The sequence below is a fragment of the Ctenocephalides felis genome, unplaced genomic scaffold (genome assembly GCF_003426905.1).
Source record: "Ctenocephalides felis isolate EL2017-DRISC unplaced genomic scaffold, ASM342690v1 CF-g0.4_SCAFFOLD_00218, whole genome shotgun sequence".
NCBI lineage: Eukaryota > Metazoa > Arthropoda > Insecta > Siphonaptera > Pulicidae > Ctenocephalides > Ctenocephalides felis.
This window is the reverse complement of record NW_020536372.1, coordinates 1-21,903: the sequence shown is the minus strand read 5'-3', so window position 1 is coordinate 21,903 and position 21,903 is coordinate 1. Positions and strand designations below refer to the sequence as shown.

Genomic DNA, 21,903 nt, shown 5'->3' with positions numbered 1-21,903 from the left:
TCGTTATCAGAAGTTATCTTTAGTTCCGGAACGCGTTACTCTCCAAAAAAGAAGTACCGGAACGCCGTTCCGGAGCCTTCCGGCTGGACAATACCACTGTATGGTCGATTCTGGTTACCAACTTATCATATGTGAAACATTAATAATAAATCTCTCAAATTTTGTAATATACTAATCATTTATACTTGTTTATCTATGATACTAATGTAACAATGTGAATCATACTTGAAAAAAACTCTATCTGCCTGAATTTGCTATAAAATGCATTTGCGATGATTATCCACAAATAAATATAAGATAGAGCGGAGCTTAAAGGTCCGCGGGTAGAAATGCGCACTTCTGATGTCTTAAAAACCAGTAAAGTTAAGATTTGTTTCAACAACAATGTTAGAAAGCAGAAGGACGAAGATGTATAACCTGACATCACCTGGGTTCTTACGACGTTCCTATTGGATGAAAAAAGGCAATGTTTGAAACTCCTTAACTAAAGTATTTTTTTTGTTGCTAGTTTTTTCGGTTGTGAGCACTGTTGCTTAATTTTCGAGAGCTTAATATATTTTAAGTATACGTTATTTGTTTTTTAGATGGTTTGTTAATTTAAAGTTAGTTTCAACTTTTTCTTCATAAAAACTTTATAAGAGCTCACACCTGGTTGGGGTTAAAGGACCAATTAAATCTTTCATCCTGGCAAGAAAATAAAACATAGTAAATAAAAGAGTGAATTGAGTTAAAAATTGAAATTATACAAGAGATAAATGTAATAAATAGATATTCCAACTATGCTGATTAATATATCTAACGAAATGCCAGATCAAGATTATGTACAGTGTTGTTATTTTTGTAAAAATGCATTCATAAAATTTATATTTTGCATTGGTTGAATAATGCAGCTATTATTTTGTTAAATCCTTTTGAAATTAAAAAACTTCATTACTTCTTTTTGCCCTCTGTCCGTCTCAATTTACCCCGCCTATGGGTTTTTCTTTACCCCAAATCAGAACCAGGTTACATACCAGGACCAGATTTTTACCGAACATAGTCAGATAGTTATTTGTATGATATGTGTTATTTGTTGTGATATAATTGGTTTGGCTCTCACAATATAATTGCTCACAGTCAAATTGAATCTTTGGGCCCGCTTTACCCTCTGATAATTAGACTTGTCAAAGTATTATGTAGAAAATTTTGGTTATTCATCTATCAAGACAGGAGATTTTGGTTAATTGCACCATTCGAAAGATATCAATTCAATTGAATGACTTGCTCTCTGGCTCTTCGTGTGAATTTCCATGTCTGTACCAATGGTTTCTGTAATGCACCGGTCGTTGATTAGAGCTCCATTTGCATTCCTAGGCGTTTTGATTAGCCTAATAACAGTCAGCCGGGTACTTGGTACGCGAACGACGACGACACACACCTGTACGGAGCAATTGGAGCGCGTTGCACATGTCAATTGGGTATGCCACCATTCTCGACGTGCACTGAATTATGTTACACATACTACTATTATTCGGGAGAGGTAAACAGGCATGGATTCGAATATCAAACTAACAATATGTGAAAGTTGCATTTTGACAAGGCAAGTTGCATAAGCTTTCCACTATATGTAAATAAATAATCGACTTAATCGATAGAAATTGGTATTTAACAACTTTTAAAATGGTCACGATAAAATTTCAACTGTTTAGGGTAGAGCGGGGCTTTAAGATCCCTGGGTGAAACTCACTAAAATCCACCACTAATATTTCAACAACAAATAAAGTTAAGAATTTTTCAACAATATTTGAAAGTAGAGGGAAAAACATGTATAACCAGCGATCACCTTGATTCTTACGACGTCGCCATCAGGATACAAACGGAGATGTTTGAAAATGTATAACAAAAGCATAGATAAATAAGTATAACAAAAGTATTTTTTTTTGTCGTTAGTTTTTTCGGTGTGAGCACTGTTGTTTAGTTTACGAGACCTCAATATAATTTTTAAGTATACGTTATATAATTGTTCTATAATGCATTACTATTTTTGTCTTAGATTCAACAGCTTTTTTTATAAAATCTGTTAAAAGCTTACATCTGGGTGGGGTAAAAAAGACCAACTGAACCTTTACCCTAGCAAAACTATAAATAATAAAAAATAGTAAAAAAAAAGTAAATTACGTCAAAAAAGCAATTTTAAGAGAAATATTGTAAAAAAATGGCCATTCCAACTTCGCTGGTGAATATTTCTGGCGAAATACCAGATCAAGTTTATATACAATGTTATCTCTGTAAAATGTGTTTCCATGAAATTTATATTTTACATTGGTTGAATTATCTAGCTATCATTTCATAAAATCCTTTTGGAATTGAAAATAAGACATTGGACCTGTTTGTCTTTTGACCGATCCATTTTAACCCGCCAATGGGGTGAAAAGGATCAGGTGACAAATTTTTGAAAAACAGAAAAAATTACATTCTTACAATGATGAATTAGGAGGAGAATTTTACTGAACATAGTCAAATAGTTGTTTGTATGATATATGCTATTTGTTGTGATATAATTGGTTAGCTTTTCACACTATAATTGTTTAAAATAAAATTTAACCTTTATGCCCTATTTTAGCCATTCTTTGAGAACATATACTGTATTGTAAATGTGGTTAAAAAATATCAATTGGAAATCGCATTTTTCAGTTTATATTGCTGTCAATATAAACTAAAAAATGCGATTTCCAATTGATATTTTTTAACCACATTTACAATACAGTACTCGTATATGTTCTCAAAGAATGGCTAAAATAGGGCATAAAGGTTAAATTTTATTTTAAACAATTATAGTGTGAAAAGTTAACCAATTATATCACAACAAATAGCATATATCATACAAACAACTATTTGACTATGTTCAGTAAAATTCTCATTTTACTAGTTTATATTGCTGTCAATATAAACTAAAAAATGCGATTTCCAATTGATATTTTTTAACCACATTTACAATACAGTATATGTTCTCAAAGAATGGCTCAGATTGCAAGCAACCACTTGTCATAGGCCTCTAATATTTAAAGATGTTCGTAAGGCAATGATCTCTATAAGTATACATAGTTTTATCAACAACTAATGAGCATGATTTCCAACAAATCTTTCGATTTGTGTTTAAATTCTCAAATAAATTTGATTGTTATCAAGAACGTGTATGAATAGTTCTTAGAAATTGTCTGCCTGTAATCTTATATGGTGAAGAAACTGCTCGGACGATGTCGGGTGCAACTAATTAATGCAAGTCCTTGTCAAGTTTGCTGCCGATTATGAGAAAACGTTGGCAAAAGATCAAATTTTGGCTCCCATATAAACACACACAATTTTTCTATCTTATGTTTCAAACGATTAAAAATCAGCAAATCGGATTTTCTGCCGAAAACATTATCTTTTTACTACGAGAAGTTAATAACAGACTCGACCCCACAATTCTTTCTTAGCAAAGACATAAACACATAATGATTAGCCTGTAATTCATTATTTTTAATTATTATACTTAGCGAGGTTATTGAGTTATTGACAAATTATTTGGCGTTTTACCATGTTTTGTGAAAAGAGTTCAATGAGCACCATTATTATCCACTTTGTATTTTGTACTATAAAAACGTTCGTTCAAAACAGAAAAAATTAGTAGTGTATGGAATTATGCCTTAAGGCGAATTGTTGGAACTTTGGGATTTATAAACAATAATGGATTAATAAAATTATTAAATAATTTGTAAATTAAACATTTTATCAAATACAAAAATCAATGTAGTGTGTGCTACGAAAGTTTTTTGAACCATCCAAATTCTTTCATTCTCTCCAAAACGTGACTGAACATACATAGTATACACAAACACACGTACATTAATTTTTTTTTGGAAATGTGATGATCAGAAGCCTTAGATTCCAGATAAAACAATTTACTTCAAATATTTAAGTAAATCATCTAACGGAGTGACTATTTAATTATTTAATTATATTAACTAGCATCATTCTGCTCATTAGCAGAATGCTGTTTATTGTGATTGCGGTTCATTAATTATTACATAAATTAATAAACAAAAATTGCGGTATTAACAAGTAAGCTTACGAGAAAAAAATAAAAAGATATGGACATAAAGATCTGCCGACAGTATTCCAATTTCAGCATAGTATCCATAATATCGATCTTGCAATTTTCATACTGTACACTCTGGAAGGCTTGTACAGGTATTACTCCATGCAAGCGAGGAAAATAACTAAATATACCATAGATCAGTTGCAGAGTATTCGATCAAAGCCCTCGTCACCAATATTAACATTAATTGTAAGATAGAAATCGAAATTACTTTCTGAATAAAATTGGTATTAAACCATTTATTTCAAAATAATTGTTGAATGACCTGTAATTGCGACTTTATTCAGAAAAATTAAATTACTTTCTTATATTAATATAAATATGTTGCAAATGTAAAATTCAACTATTTTTGTCAATCACATCATTTACTAAAATATTTTTTTCATATAAATTCATAGTTACAAAACTAGCAGAATAAAAGCGTGTCTCGTGCACACCTATATTTTGTATCCAAAGTATGCGAGTTATTCCAAAAATGAGTTTATCGATTTTAATAAAGTGCATCGAAATTTTCTATCGCATGAATGAAAATAGCAAAGAATGTAAAAAATGCAAAAAGATGCAAAAAATGCATCATTTATCGTGTACCTGGTATCGGCACGTCATATTGCGCGCATGGACTTTTGCGATGTTCAAGTAATGATAGCCCTTTCATAATTAACCCTATTTGTGAAAAAAATATAGTCTAGGCAGAGGTCGACAACCTTCAGCTCGCCAATTTTCAAAATCGAATATTTACAAGCGTATTTAAGTATACTGCATTATGCGATAACGGGCTCATGGCACGCAAATGAATGATCAATGCAGAAATAATATTATATACATTAAGAGCTTAATTAAAGTTGAAACTAGAACAGTTTGAAAATATTTGAAAATGAATTGCTGGAATGAATAAATGGTCGTAGTAATAGTAGTAATTGAATTAATTATGTATTCCTTGCAATAAAAATATTTCAATTCTATTAGTAGGTAATGTGTACATGTAATAAGTAATGGCATATGCAAATAGATATAATTCATTTATTTAAGTATTAAAACATAGTACAAAATCTATACTATTAGTTGTCAATTTTAGCAACAAAATGCTTCATAGAAAATATGGCATTTATTTTAAGAAATATGATTATATACTGCTTTAAAAGCTGATTATGATAATGCATGATAAAATAATAGCTAGTCAAAACTAGTATATTTTACGCCTGTGCCTAATTAAATTATTTTTTAACTTTTGCATTATAAATATGTGTATAAAAAACTGGACGTTTCAATATTTCGAAATGTCTTAGGATTAGTTATAAGGTCTGCATTCATCATTATGCTCTCAAAAAGTATTAGAAAGACCTGCACAAAATTATGGTTGTATATAAAAATAGATTTAGCAGTAGATTTATCATAAATTTATACAGGTTATGGCGACATCAGAATAGAGAGTTAATGATCCCATATAAAAAAGATCACACGGTTTTTGTCAGATTCATTTTCTCGATGTATTTAATAATTTAGTTTTACTTAAGTGGTGACCCCATCGTGATTCAGGTTATTTCAATATCCTAGTCAACACCGAGCGGCAGTGGCAATCTGAAATCCATATAAATTCCACATGGGTGTCACAGCGCCGAAGGCACACTTGTCGATTTCAGATTGCTACCACCTCTCAAATCACACAGTGTTAACTGGGATATGATATGGCGACATCAAAATGCTTGAAGATTTTACATATTTGTGAGCTTTGAAATATGATAGATATATGAAAATTAATATAAGATTCTTCAAGTCGTAAATGCACCCTTTTATGAACACAAATATATGTATTTTCAATTCTATATTTAGTTATATTATATATTGAAATCATTATCGGACGAATAATTAATTATAGCCCAAATGATAAATAGTCCAGTCATTATAGTAAGTCCACCTCGGAATTTGAGATACCCTGCTGTAAGCCTGTAAATACTTGTATATTGACATCCTGAAAGTTGTCTCAAAACCTACATATGGTAGGGTGTACGTACCACATGTAGGTTTTGAGACAACTTTTAGGGTGTCAATATACAAGTATTTACAGACTCACAGCTGGGTATCTCAAACTCTAAGATTCTTATCTTATTTAAGTTTAGATGACTGGACGATGTTGGAAAATATTGATTGACGAAATATTATTGCGATATTTAAGTTTGTTAATTAAATTTAAATATGATATGAGTTAAATATTTCGAATTGGTCTTGCAGTAAGAGCTTTGGACTTGAAATCAGAGTTGCACGTTCGATAACCACTTCGGGCAGCCAGATATAAATTATTATTGATATACGTTTTTACTTGAAAACATAGATGTTATATGTTACATGTATAAGCGTTTCCAAGTGAAAATTGTAATTCAATTACAAATATATCAGTATTAGAAAAATTATAATAATGCAAAATATGATATGGAGAGAAGCCAACCTTTGGTTTGCTTTCTATAAAGCGACTTAGTTCAGAAGTTTCATCACAAAAGCTCATAGAACTGTTAAGTTCTGTTTAATGCTAACAAAGAGTACGGAAGCGTTAGAATGTTTTGAATACGAACTTCCATGCAATTTTTTATTGCAATATACTCAAGCTTGTTAATAAGTTTTAAGCAGGTTGAAACAGCGACTGGAAATAATTGTGTTGTGTGCAAATTGAGTAAATTGTGAATAGTGACATTGCAGCAAATAACATGCAAGTATAGTATTTGCACTACGTAGCACGAAACCGCAATAACTAGCGCGTATTTCAAAAGGTACATCAAACAGTAGGACAGGAATATATCTCTTCTCGTAAAAAAGTTGTGTTCAGAGAATTATGCATTTATGAACATTTTAATGATCAGTTATGCAATAGACACAGGACTACGCTAAATGACTGCACACTTGTAACAAAAATATCCACCTATTAGGAAAACAATTTTATTAATAGTATGTAGTGATAAATATATAATATTGCTTTAAGGAAATTTGCAGAAACTTCGATAGATGTGATAGTTGAATTAATCAAGAAAGATTGAGATATAGATGTTTAGATAAAATTTTCTACCATTTATTCCGAAAATAATTTTTCGGTTTCACTAAACATAGAGATTTCCAATTGATATCTCTCAAACACATTTATAATATTTGTAATTATATTAAACATAGTGCACGAGCACGTGCTTGTATGTCCTAAAATTATAACTTATTATTTCAAACTTTAATAGGTATTACTTTATTAAGTAACTTAATAAATTATTTTTTAAAATATCAAGCATCTGCTATAAGAAAATACTGGCACTTTTACATATATCATGTACGTAGCCCTTGGTATTATTTAATCATTTAAATTAATAACATTTTTTACACAACTAGAGCAGTTTTGTAAACTGCTTAATCAGGACACAATTATAAAGAATCTATTTAGATAATTATTATTTTATGTTTCTGAACAAAGCACATATCCATAAACTTAAAATAGCTTTTGCTTATTCCTAAGAAATGTCTTAGCCGATCTTTTTGCAAACCTAATTCCTCTTCCTTATCGAGTTTATTTCAATGGCTTTTAAATTTGTGAAAATCAAATTTTAGGACTGTGATATCTATCAACATAAAAAGCTTCATCAAAAAAAGTTTTGCAACTGTCAATTACGAAGAAACGACTTGGCCGATCTTTCGTTCAAAATTAATCAGCATTATTCTTAAATAATCTTTGGAACAGTTTTTGAATTTTTAAATCTGACACAGGATTGCGGACTAAAACGTAGATTTTATTAGAATTTTGCTATAATGGTAATTGACCTTGTAATTTCAATCAAATATTAAGTCAATTAAGAGAGTCAATTCCAGTATTAAGCCAGCAACTATGATTTATCCAAGATACGTACAATATTTTAGGGAGAGATTTTATACTATTTATACTTCTAATTTTGACTTTAGATTCGTGTTCAGCGGTAAAACTCACATTTTTAACTTACAACTTTTTTTTGTGAACCTGTGTTATTGTTTGTTACCTAGCATAAAGATCTGACAAAAATCGTTCTAAATTTTTTAATTATGCACGTCTTTGCCAAATCAACAATTTATTCACATTGATTTATTCAATTTATGCATTCGGGCATGATCGTCTATAATGAACAATATTTGTTTAAAACCACTGAATTTTCTGTATTTAGTCATCTGTATGAATCACATTGTGTAATCATTTGAAAATCTAATTTTGCAATATAGTTTCGCCGATCTAATGGATATAATTATCTGCAATGATTTTTGCAATTCGCCTGCAAATAAACAAATTAACATTGTCAACTGATTTCAGTAGCAAAATGCGGATAATTACTTTTGAAACGCTTGCAATATAATAAACGCAAGTATGTATTCATCAGAGCGCGAAGTCGTAACAAAAATATGGAATGAATTTTTTTTCAGGAAATTAAATAATTTTCTAACTGTGAAAACTTCTATAATAAAATTATTTGTGTGAGATTTTTATATACTGAAATCTTCGTGTTAGTTAATAATAAGTTCCGTATCTGCAATTATTATTTCCGCGAAGGAATCAGAAATATCGGAATAAAATCGAAAGTAGTTTGTTGTAGGGGAGACTGGGTACGGTTGTGCCAGGTAATAACAATCGTCATAACAACTGTACTAATTTTGAGATAGAGTGCAAATGGTGAAAAAAGGGTAGTATGTTTCCTTGAACATGTTTCCATTATTGCTTTTAGTCAACGCCCTATATTTTCACGAACTGTAGGCCACATTGCTTTTAGAGTCAAAAGTAAGTTTTCATCTTCGAATTCTTTTAAAAGTAAGTAAACCATTTGGTGTTTATACCTATTGTTAACTATTTGTATGTCTGTCACAACCGTCCCTGGAGGTGTGGATGGTTGTACAAAGTTAATAAAAAAATTTGTAAGTTTGAAAATTTTCAAAAAAAAATCAAAATTTTCAAAAAATTACAATTTTCGATTTTTTTTCATAATTTTCAAAAAAAATAACTTTTTGAAAAATTTTGAAAAACGAATTATTTTTTATTACATCTTTTACAAAAATTTCATAATATTTTGACATTTTTAAAATTAACAAAATTATCAAAAAATAATTTTAAAAAAATTTTTGAAAATTGTAATTTTTTGAAAATTTTGATTTTGTTTTTGAAAATTTTCAAACTTACAAAATTTTTTATCAATTTTGTACAATCATTAACCTTAAATTACCAAAAAATCTAATTTTTTAAACTTTTCAGAATTTTCAAATATATAAAATAAAATTGTAAGAAATTCTGTATCTAGCTCCGGATTTTATTGCAAGAATCGCATTTAGTTCTTGTGGTTCAAACACTTCTATTTAAAACTAAATCTTATCCGATAATTAGATAAGGAAATCTATCGTTTATATCTTTATGTAAAAATAATTTTTCACCCATCGATGTTGCGCCAGAAGTCGAAGCTTCCGTGGACTTCTCCGGTTCTACTTTAATTTAAATTTAGTTTCATCTCCTAATTTGTTTGTTGTTTTGTTTATGCGTTCGGGATTTACTTGCACCGATCTGTGAATATTTTTCGTCGTCTATTATTAGATATTATGTCATAATAACAAACTCAATCACTCTACTGTGTGAGGCCATAACCTGTTTGCGAAGAATGAAATGTTTACGCATAGTAACCGAACTAAAAGCTAGTGAAACATGTGCGCGATCACTTGCAGGGATTGGAAATGTTTGCGGTCACAGTTTTATTCCACAAATATTGATATTCTGTCGATGCAGAATAATAGATTGATCGTGGGTACAGCTCTATTGATAGAAAAGAACTAGTCAGGGTAGGTTATAGTAATCGCTACAATGAGAATTTTTATATATACTTACGTTTCAAAGGTTTCTGAACATTTTGGCATGATTTAGAAAAAAATGGATAGATTTCGAGAACACGAATCCACCGATTTGAATGATTGAAAAACATTGCATTCCTATTGATAATGAGGATACATGTTGATTAGTTTTTGGCTAAAACAGGTTCAGTCGAACGAAGATACGGGTCAAAAAGTGCCAAAAATAGATCTTTAGTTTTTTTAGAGAACGTAGCGCCCGATTTCAATAATTTAAAAAACATTTCACTTGTATTTTTTTTTATTTATTTCAGCCTAATGGCCTAGATATACACCATTATCTTAAGCCACAATAATACTTTATATACAATAAAATAAAAAGAAAACTTAATCAGGGGGGTGAGCCTCTTCAGCTCTGTGACAGAGCACTGGTCTTGTAAACCAGGAGTCGTGAGTTCAATCCTCACAGGAGGCAACTAATTCAATATAATGTATTTTCTGTATTTGCATTTCACTTGTATCAACAAAATTAAGAACTGGTTAAAATTTTGGGAAGGCAGACTAGCGGTTTCGGAGATAAAATAAAGAAAATATCCTATTTGGCTGTCGGAAATGATAATCAGCCATCAAATCATCATGAACTTTTCGATATGTATAATTTGTGACAATAAAATTTTCTATTTTATTATTATTCGGAAATAGTTCATTATTTTAGTATATTTCAATGAATTTTTGCAATTTCTAAGTTCATAAAATTTTAAGATGTTCGTTTAGATCACAACTCTTGGTCAATTTTTTAACAATTAAATACAAGAAAACGGCCCAGGCGATCTTTATCAAAACCTAATTATTATGATTTTCAACTTACTTCTTTGAAGTCAGAAGTGAATTTTCGCTCTAATAAACGCACGCACATACTTTCAATTTTAACAGAATGGCTTAAAATATCGAGGAAACAAAATTAGAAAATCGGATTTTCTGGAGTAGAGAGCAAGCCACGCCATAAAATTAAAAATTTGAAATTAAAAATTTCAATAACACATCATGCGAAACACCATAACTAAAAATGTTGCAATATATTTTGCCAAATATTTAATATACAAAATAAATAATTTATATTCACTTGCAACTAAATTTTGCTTCTCTACACTATCATTTTTCAATATTTCTACATTATTTTTAGTTTTATAATTCATTTCTTTTAATGTTCATTGTTTCATTTGTTAGTATTTTCTATTACTAAACACCATATACTAGATAAAAAAAAACCTGAAGATGGTATGTACTTAACACTGAAACTTTCAGAAACAAATCTAAAACAGCTTTTTTATTTGTATTTTTCTTTTAAATCTATAAAAAATAAACAGTTTGTTTTGTTTACTTACAATAACTAAGATATGTACAATAGTCTATTTCGAACTTGTCCATTATGACTCAAAAAAAAAAAAAACATTACCAAAAAGCGTTTAATCTTTTTTCTTTGATTATTTTTGAACAGCAATCAAAACCTAATGGTCCTATAAGCTGTTTTGCTGATTTTGACTTAATACTAGTCTATTTAACAGATGGCAACCCAATCAATTGTCACATCTCTGTATGATATTTTATTATTACAATTTCTGTAATAGGGCGAGTATTTTTATTGGTGCAGCAATGCCGGGTGAGGGATATTTAACAACTGGCTGCTCGAAGTGGGTATCGAACCCGGGACCTCTGAAACAATTCCCTTCGCTGTTAACCACTTACCTACGGGCGAGCTCGCGTTTTATCTTGAATGTATTTTTTTCACTTATACCATATTTATATAGTCTATTTTTAAGAGAGTTTGATATCCTACATATTGACTTTTGCGGTTGACCACACCTACAAAATAACATCTCGATGTAATATACTAGATTTACTATATTCCACTCGACCATGTTTGATTGTAAATTAACATATGGAGTTAAAGTAGCAGGATATGATCTAGTCATTGTTTTTGAATGAGTTTGTTAAAATGAAATGGGTTTACTAATAATTTCATTACTATGATGAACGTACATTTTCACAAGTACTATTATTAGTTGAGATATTTAAATTGTTATTGTTATAAAAATACTAAATTGACCAGATCTTTAGCATAATGACAATCGTTAGAATCGTCTCAAAATTTTAGTTAGTTTTCTTTTTTCATATATCTTCCTTGGTATTTCAAACGGTATATTCTGATGAAAATGCAGAATAAAACAATATATAATTCAGTATGTGTGTTCATATAATTTTCTTGAGATTTTCCAATTTTTCTTGAATACCATTGCAATTCGCCCGTAGGCCAAACCGTTTAAGATATAAAGTTGCAATATAATATATGGAAGAAAAACCAATAATATTGATATGATTCTAATGATGTATAATATTTTATATTGCTTTTTTATGATTTATGAAATAGTTTGAATAGTTACTCAAACTTATCAGCACTTTGTACTTGAACATCTAAATAATCGCACATACTCTATTCTGCAAGCTAAACGGTAGCTTTTAATATATCGTTTCCATGCAAATTGCTAGAAAGTTTTTAAAAGCTCAGAGAAGATTAGATTTGTTTTTGAGATTTTTCAATTTGTTCGAACATTTTTGAAAACTTTGAAATTATTTGAAAAATTTTGTATATTAAAAAAATCCGAAAATGCTATTTCTGAAAATTATGAATTTTTTTTTAAAAAATTTGAAATTTTTTTGAAAATCTAAAAAATTCTTCTGAAAATCGTTTTTTTGAAAATTTTGAAATTTCTTGAAAATTTTTCAACCCATATATGTCTATTGATTCATACTATCAAAAATATCTATCGATAAGGCTCGTATGTTTTTTGAATAATTCAAATCGGTTGATTTGTGCTTTCGGAAATGTGGACGAAAAATTGTGTCTGCAGATACATACAAACACATCCATTTTTTGTAACGTATTTTAAAACGTTCAGAAACCTTGAAACTTAAAGATATGCAAAAAAATTTATTTTCTTTTTCTGGACAATTACTATAACTTACCCTGCGCGAAATTAAAAAAGAAATTGGAGCTTTTTAGTTGCTCCAGAAAATCACAAAGATCCAGAGAAGCACATATAGAAATCTATATATAAATAAAAACATAAGGAAATGCTTATAAAATCCAATTGCTTGTATAAAATTAAAATTAATATTCAAGAATTATTCATATTATAAAGACAAGGTGTGAAATGATCAAAAAAATTTAGACTTATCATCAATACATCTTATTTAAGGTAATAAATCAATTATGAATTCATGAATAAATGAATAATAACGATACTGCATGGGAACATGTAACATATTCTGATATTAATATTGAGTGTTTCACTGTATATGAAAGTCCTATAAATTTTATGACATATATAGCTAATTTATATATGGAATAGTTTTTAAATTTATGATAAAACAATATTACTCAAATTACAAAGTACTCAAATTACAAACTAAAAAAAACTATCTTCTATCGCTTCGTTAAAACTTTATAGGTCGTTGACTTTGTAAAACAAAAAACAAACTTTGATAATAACTTGCACGTTGCCACTACAAGTTCATTTATAATCTATGTATGAAATTAATCAAATGTTACCATTAACTTATAAATATTCTATAAATGTTATTCGTCGATAATAATTAAGTAACAATGCTTTCATTATGTAATTCTGTTCAGTTCTATTTATTTTGATAGTACTTGTAATGTGACATCGTGACCATAAAAAAAAGTTACATGCATGTGAGTCGCTTTGTAGTAGACAAAAATAGATGTTTATGAATAATTAAATAGATGTTTCTATAATTAAATATGGATTTAGTGTCACTCCTATAAAATGATTTGCGTTGATTTCTATATATGGATACAATATTTGTGATATAAACGTTATTTAAAATGTATTTAAAATATCAATCAGTTTTGTTTTAATTCTTTATATGTATATTCGAGTTCCATATATCTCATCTCCAAGTTATTATTGTTATATTAATAAATAATAGTTTGATTTTTGTTTTTATACCAACATTTCAAATTTATAATTATAAAGTTATTTATTAACTTCCCGTAGGGTAAGTTATGGTAATCGCAAAAAAAATCGAAAATGAACTTTTTTATATATCTTTACGTTTCAAAGGTTTCTGAACATTTTGTCACACCTTAGAAAAAACGGATGTATGTGTCCTGTGTGTGTATGAATGTATGTGCGGATACAAATTTTCGGGGACAATTTTGTGAACGAGGATCAACCGATTTTAAAAATTCAAAAAATATTCGATTCATATTGATGGGGAATACTGATTAGTTTTTGGCAAAGGCAGATCCAGCCGTTTCGAAGATACGGAACAAAAAGTGTAAACAATTGTAATTCAGGTTTTGATGTAACGGAGAGTCGGATTTGAATGGTTCAAATAACATTCTACTTGTATTGACTAAATGTAGAATTTACTAAACTTTTGGAAAGGCAGATCCAGCGTTTTCGGAGATACGGAGGAAAAAGTAAAAAAAATATATTTGGCGGTTAAAAATTATCAGATATTTTATAGAGATCCTAAAAATGAGTACTGATTTTGTTACATTTTTTTGGGGGGTTTCGTACCAAGATGTTTAATTTTTAAAGTTTACTTATACGCTTCAAACAAATTTCAAAATTTCCAGTTTTTTTTCAAAATTTTCAAAAATATACAAAGTTGTATGTATTCAGTTTTAAAATCAGATTGATTCATTCAATCTTGTTAATGTAAACATTCTTAAGTGATGCGATAAGATCGACGTTATATAATATATGAACGATAAAATATATTGTATTTATAATTATCTATTCGAAAATATTTGAAGTAATTGTTATTATACATTAATAATTATTTATTGATTACTGATTTTTTTCCTCAAATATTTAACTCTGGTACGGGAAGTTCCAGCAATTTGATTTAAAGGCACGATGCCACGCATCACTAGTTATAATAAACAACTAACTAATGAACAAACTCTTACAAATTATTATTAGTATGAGACTTTTTTTTAAATTTTGAGAATTCATGAGAAGTTCCAGAAAAGTGAGATGGCGTTTTGTGACCTGAGAAAGTACCAGTTTTATTTATATTTTTGGTTGGATATATTTATTTTTTTATAATTTTCTCCTTGGCTTCAACAGGCCTAAGAATTTATCACCGATGTCGTAATACTTGTTAATATCTATTTAACGCATTTATGTAAATTAGTTATTTCAACAAAACTTCTAACCAGAATCGAAACATTTAAGAAATTATTTGTTTACAATATTTTTGTATGCACATTAATTATTAGAAAAAATATACAATTTGTCATACAAATTTTGCAGACGTCACATTGACTATTAAAAAAAAATTTTGCACTACATACTTACGGTGAAATTGTTTTATGGTAACGAGAAAATCACTCTCGGGACTTCTAATAAATTTAAGATTTTTATAATATTATAGGATTTTTATAATTTTATAGGAAAATGCTAACTTAAAATAAAAGTAACACTTTCTGATGTAATTCAATTCCTTTCGAACATAAAACTAGCAAATTATCTGGCAAAAATATAATTATTTTCTACTTAAAAATACGATATATGACCATAATTACCATAAATATACCTTTTGTCATAGGTAACATTGTGATATGGAGTATGCTCACATTATATAAAAATATTCAGTAAAAATATACATCACCATTAAATAAAGTCAAGTTGGAGAAAAGCGGGAAAGTTCTAAATGATGATAAATGACGCCATACGCGCAGGATGCTTTCTAAACTTTTTGATTCAATAAGCTTTTCGTCAATGAATAATTGTTTTGTAATTTTTGAAATTTACTTTAGAATAATAGATATAAAAAAAAACATTATGAAAAATTATGTTCAATTAAAATATTCCCATTCAATAATTACATGAATTTTGAACTATTTAAAGCACATTTAAGTTATTAGCTAGTGGTGCATGGCATCGTGTCTGAAGGCACATTGCTAGAATTTTTCGTTACGTAATTTAACATTTTTAATCTTTTGAAAATTTTGAACACATCAAAGATTCATTTTTTTTTAATTTCAAAACGACGTTTTTACATTTTAGATTTTTTTTTTTTAAATTTTGAGTTTGGTTTTTGCATTTTATTGCATTTTTGACCGTCAAATTGCATTTTCAATTAATCCGTCAAAATATAAGTAAAATTTTTGAATCATTTATATCGGATGCTCCGTTCATTCAAGAAATGAATTACCATTTTCGACACTATTTGCCCCGCATTTTCAAAACGGCTGGATCTGCCTTCACGAAAAACTAATCCCCATCAATACAAATCGAGAATCTTTTGAATCATTCAAATCTGTTGATCCATGTTTTCGAAATCGTTATCAAAAAATTGTATTTGCATATACATACATACATACACATTCACACACACACACACATACATCTATTTTTTCCATGATATTCCAAAATTTTCACAAGTCTTTGCAACGCAAAGATATGCAAAAAAAGTTAGTTTCAATTTTTTGACGATTACTATCACTTACCGTACAAGAAGTTAATAATTTTACATGTGATATTAAATAGTTGAATAAAAATGTTTATTTTAATTTTGCTTCATTATTTGAAACTTGTGCTAAATATAGGCACATTTCTCTCAATTACACAAATTTTCTGGATTAAATATGCTCTAATAATTCTAATATTGTTTTTATGGAATTGGATGATTAGATGAACATGCATTGGGATGAATTCTCCCAAAATATAAAATTAATATTTAAGATAATATTTATAGATTTTTTTTTATTATTGGTTGAAAAATTCAAGACACGTTTCCTTCATGGCAAATGGAATAAAAGCCCCAAACAAAATCGAAAAAATAAAGTTGCACAAGTTGCAGTCTTATAATAAATGAGATTTGCTATTTTTATTGGGCCAAAATTTATTTATTCTGCCTGTGCTATACTATAAATTATTTTATCTTTGAACAAAATTTCAATTATGTCTAATAGTGTTTTAAATAATAAATGAAGTCCAAACCTAAATAAACATAAAGTGTGACAGGTCAACTTTATGCCCAAATGAACATTATTCTTTATTCAATATTTAATGGTTTCCTTTCTTTTATTTACAGGTAAGATTGATTTTCAACCTTCTTTGTTTGATGTCGAACACGTGGCAAATATGTAACAGTTCAACTCTAAGGGTAATGTAAAACAATATTGTACGCATATTAATTATCAATAAAACTACTTCGAATAACTTTGTAAAATTACCTATCTATAAAAAACTTTCAAATTTTAATTAACATAGTTTATTATTATGTAACAGAAGTGTATTCGTCAATAGTTTTTGTATTCGTATATATTTATTTCGATAGTGGGTTACAATTATAAAATTTACATTTCTTTTCTTAAGAAAATTATTCAACGATACACATTTTTTGTAATAATAGTGCAGTGGTTTGGTTTAACATTAAAATTACTCTTGGTTTGAATATTAGTTTTAGTATTTTTTAATAAAATACAAGCATCCACAAAAGGATTAGTATGAAAATAATTAAGATGGGACGAATTTTTAAAAGATAACAAAAATTTTGGAATATAAGACAATTTAATGCATCAAAATGCAACGAAAGATAATGATGTAATTGAAACTGTCAATGAATAATGTTGGACAAAGTATTGTAAAATATCGAATTTAATATTTTGAAAGCATTCGAAAGCTTGATGGTACTATGAAAATGGTCACTTAATTAAGTCATTTCATTAATTATAGCAGTTTCTATATGTATATCCATTCTAAAGCCTTATTTCATTCGGCGATATCTCATTCTTTGAACAGCTGTAATACCTGACTTGCTTGAAAATATTTTCCATTTTAATAACTTCAAAGATTTATAAAAACTACGAATAATATAGAAATTATTTCAATAAACTTATGTTGTGTATAAGTACGGCGCAAATGTAGAATTTGTTTTATTATTTTTATTATAATTATTTACGGAGGACAGGGTAAAATATTCTTCTGATTTAGGCATTTCTCATTAAATCAAGATTTGTATTATGATATAACTTTAAAATGTTTATTTATGCCGATTTCCTTGTTGATATAGGTACGCATACAACGACCTCTATTCTGTTGTCTACAAAGATCTCTATTCTGCTGTCTACTTTGATAACGAGGCTAGGTTGTATCAAAGGCATTACAATATAGAATTTGCAAAAAATAACTGTACCTCCCGGCTTAGCAGGCCGATGCCTTATCCATTAGGCCACAGGGGCTGCATGGTGTTTACCTTGATAACGAGGCTAGGTTGTATCAAAGGCATTTCAATATATAATCTTGCAAAAAATATAAGTACCCCTGGTGGGACTCGAACCCACAATCCCCGGCTTAGGAGGCCGATGCCTTATCCATTAGGCCACAGGGGCTGCTTGGTATGTACCTTGACAACGAGGCTAGGTTGTATCAAAGGCATTTCAATATATAATCTTGCAAAAAATATAAGTACCCCTGGTGGGACTCGAACCCACAATCCCCGGCTTAGGAGGCCGATGCCTTATCCATTAGGCCACAGGGGCTGCTTGGTATGTACCTTGACAACGAGGCTAGGTTGTATCAAAGGCATTTCAATACATAATCTTGCAAAAAATATAAGTACCCTGGTGGGACTCGAACCCACAATCCCCGGCTTAGGAGGCCGATGCCTTATCCATTAGGCCACAGGGGCTGCTTGGTATGTACCTTGACAACGAGGCTAGGTTGTATCAAAGACATTCCAATATAGAATCTTGCAAAAAATAACTGTACCCCTGGTGGGACTCGAACCCACAATCCCCGGCTTAGGAGGCCGATGCCTTATCCATTAGGCCACAGGGGCTGCTTGGTATGTACCTTGACAACGAGGCTAGGTTGTATCAAAGGCATTTCAATATATAATCTTGCAAAAAATATAAGTACCCCTGGTGGACTCGAACCCACAATCCCCGGCTTAGGAGGCCGATGCCTTATCCATTAGGCCACAGGGGCTGCTTGGTATGTACCTTGACAACGAGGCTAGGTTGTATCAAAGACATTCCAATATAGAATCTTGCAAAAAATAACTGTACCCCTGGTGGGACTCGAACCCACAATCCCCGGCTTAGGAGGCCGATGCCTTATCCATTAGGCCACAGGGGCTGCTTGGTATGTACCTTGACAACGAGGCTAGGTTGTATCAAAGGCATGAAATATTAAATCCATTTAATATTAACTATACTCCTAGTCGCGCCTGAGGAAGTTTTAATTCAAAATTTATATTTAATTGTATATAGTGTAGTTTGCTAAAAATAAATTGTTGTAATTTCATCGCTAAAATAAGACTTACTCCGTTCTATCAAATTCATTTTCAGTATGAATTATAGTATAATTTTATGTAACTAATGTAACTTTAATATTGTATACAAATATTTAATAATATTGTATATCTTTTATTTTTGAGAAAACATGAAATATTTTCACTCATTGTGATACTTTTGTAGTATCTTTATCGCGCTGGTGTACTCCAGTATATAGTCTAAAAAAAACTATTCGATCAAAAATATGTAAAATGCTTCTAAAACGATTTTTTTAATCTTCGAATGCAATTAAAATTAAATTAAATACAATTAAAATTCAAATGTTTTTTCATTAATATGTATATGTATGTCATTAATGATTGCTTACTGTTTTATAATTACTAGACTTACTATTATATAATTACTAGACTTACTATTATATAATTACTGCATATATGGAACTATTGACCATCGACGGTAAAAACTAATTATGTATAATAAAATGAATAACATCAGACATCACGCTTAAAATGCCTAAGAATAATATAAAAAAATATTTTGAGTTTTATTTATTACAGTTTTATATAAGTACTCATAGAATCTATTTTTTAAGCATAGCGTAGTACGGAGCACTATGCGATTTGACTTTGAGCAATTATATTGTGAAAGTCAAACCAATTATACAACAACAAAAATCCCATATCAAACAAACAACTATCTGACAATGTTCAGTAAAAGCTAATTTATCATTGTAGAAATGTTTTCTTGCTATATTTTAAAATTTGTTACCTGGTCTTAGGCGGGTAAAAATGGTACAGCCAGAGGGCCAACAGAAACAATAATAATAAAATAAATAATAGTAGCATTATTTAACCAACTCAAAATATAAGTTTTATGGGTTCAATCTTTACAGATATAGCACTGTATGCAACCCTAATCTGATTTAGAAATTCTTAATCTTAGCTAGAATTATTCAACAGTACATAATACCTATAAGTACATTTTTTTGATTAATTATGCCTGCCTGCATTTTCGTGTAATACTGTTTTATCATCTCTAATTATGTTGATGATTCCAAAATTTCCAATAGTTGGTCTTAACCGAAAAAGACCACTTCAGCAACAACATGTTGCATGACGAAAACATTGGAGATTCAAGCTATAAATAAATCTATTAGAACACGAGAACTTGAAAACAATGCATGCAATGGAATAAACGGGCTCTATTCTATTTAAAATATAGATTTTCATGAATATAGCATAATTAAATTTATAAATAACGTTTCAATTTTTGAGTTCTTCCAATTATCGTGACAACCATGCATTACCATTAATATGCAGACAATTTTAAGACGAAATTAGCTTAAAATTAAGGAAGATATAAAGTCGATACCTAAAACTAAACGAGTTCAGCAAAGAAAATTTAAATCTTTTTGAATTTAGTAATATGAATATTATTTTTTGAAAATAGTAATATGAATGTGTTTAACTATTTTAAAAAATAAATCAATACCATTTCTAAATGCTATCAATCAAATAAGCATTATGTTTTCCAAATTTCATTGAGTTTTTGAGAACAGAAGGTAAAATTGTTTATCTAAATTATTGATTACAAAGATACTACTCTGCTTCAGATTTTTTTCCTCGGACTCATGACTGTTAATAATAATTGAAACCTTTCAAATATTTTTGGATTTTCGAAAATAATTCGGACACAGCCTGGAAGATCTTTCCCAAAAACTTATCAGCACGATTTTCGAGTAATATCTCCTAAATGTCGATGTTGTTATCGAAACATTTTTGAAGTAAAACTTTTTTAGGCGCGACTAGAGAGCAAGGCTGTACAAATGCAACGGGAATAGCGTTACGCCCGAACAGTTTATCATTCGCTCTCGATGAAATCATTTGTATATGCGTCGATTGTGATTAGTCGTCGTTTCGCGTGAATAGAGATCTGTCGTTGTATGCGTACCAGCATCAACGTTGTATGCGTAAGGATACAAGAAGGAAATTGGAATGCCATTATTTTTGAGGTTACAGCGTAGTACAAATCTTGATTTAATAAAAAATGCCTGAATCAGAAGAATATTTTACACTGTTACCCGTAAATAATTATAACAAAAATAATAAAACAAATGAAACGTTTGTGCCGTGTACGAAACGTATGTTTATTGAAATAATTTCTAATTATTCGTAGTCTCTATAAATCTTTTAAGTTATTCAAATGGAAAATATTTTTATAGGCAAGACAGATATTACAGCTGCTTAAAGAATGAGATTGTATCGTCATCAAAAAGTAAAAAAAAATACAATACAATGTATGTTAATTTTATTACATGAAGTTGTTCAACACAATTACATGATGAGTGAAATTGTGAAAACAATGTTTTTTTGGCGTTGTTTGACATAATTCACTGTGTGAACGAATATTATAGAATTTATCAATCAGCAATTACTTCATTTCTCTAATGAGGGTTCAAGTTATAAATGCTAATTACAATGACAAACCGATCATGTCATATTTGAAGTATGACTTTACATATTATTTTTAAATATTATACATATTTTTAATGCTATTATGAATATATAATTTATAATTTATTTCTATATAAATATGCATAATGGATGAAATTAATAAATATGTGCAT

General features: G+C 29.2%; 6 non-coding genes across 6 annotated transcripts; all 6 read right to left on the bottom strand.

Moving 5' to 3' along the window:
* Positions 1 to 18,298: 18,298 nt before the first annotated feature.
* On the bottom strand, positions 18,299 to 18,371 carry Trnar-ccu. Its single transcript has one exon. It is a non-coding gene; the product is annotated as a tRNA-Arg (tRNA).
* Positions 18,372 to 18,448: 77 nt separating this feature from the next.
* Trnar-ccu lies at positions 18,449 to 18,521 on the bottom strand. The gene has a single exon. It is a non-coding gene; the product is annotated as a tRNA-Arg (tRNA).
* Positions 18,522 to 18,597: 76 nt separating this feature from the next.
* Positions 18,598 to 18,670, bottom strand: Trnar-ccu. Its single transcript has one exon. It is a non-coding gene; the product is annotated as a tRNA-Arg (tRNA).
* Positions 18,671 to 18,747: 77 nt separating this feature from the next.
* On the bottom strand, positions 18,748 to 18,820 carry Trnar-ccu. The gene has a single exon. It is a non-coding gene; the product is annotated as a tRNA-Arg (tRNA).
* A 77-nt stretch (positions 18,821 to 18,897) lies between these two features.
* On the bottom strand, positions 18,898 to 18,969 carry Trnar-ccu. Its single transcript has one exon. It is a non-coding gene; the product is annotated as a tRNA-Arg (tRNA).
* A 77-nt stretch (positions 18,970 to 19,046) lies between these two features.
* Trnar-ccu lies at positions 19,047 to 19,119 on the bottom strand. The gene has a single exon. It is a non-coding gene; the product is annotated as a tRNA-Arg (tRNA).
* Between the last annotated feature and the right edge of the window lie 2,784 nt (positions 19,120 to 21,903).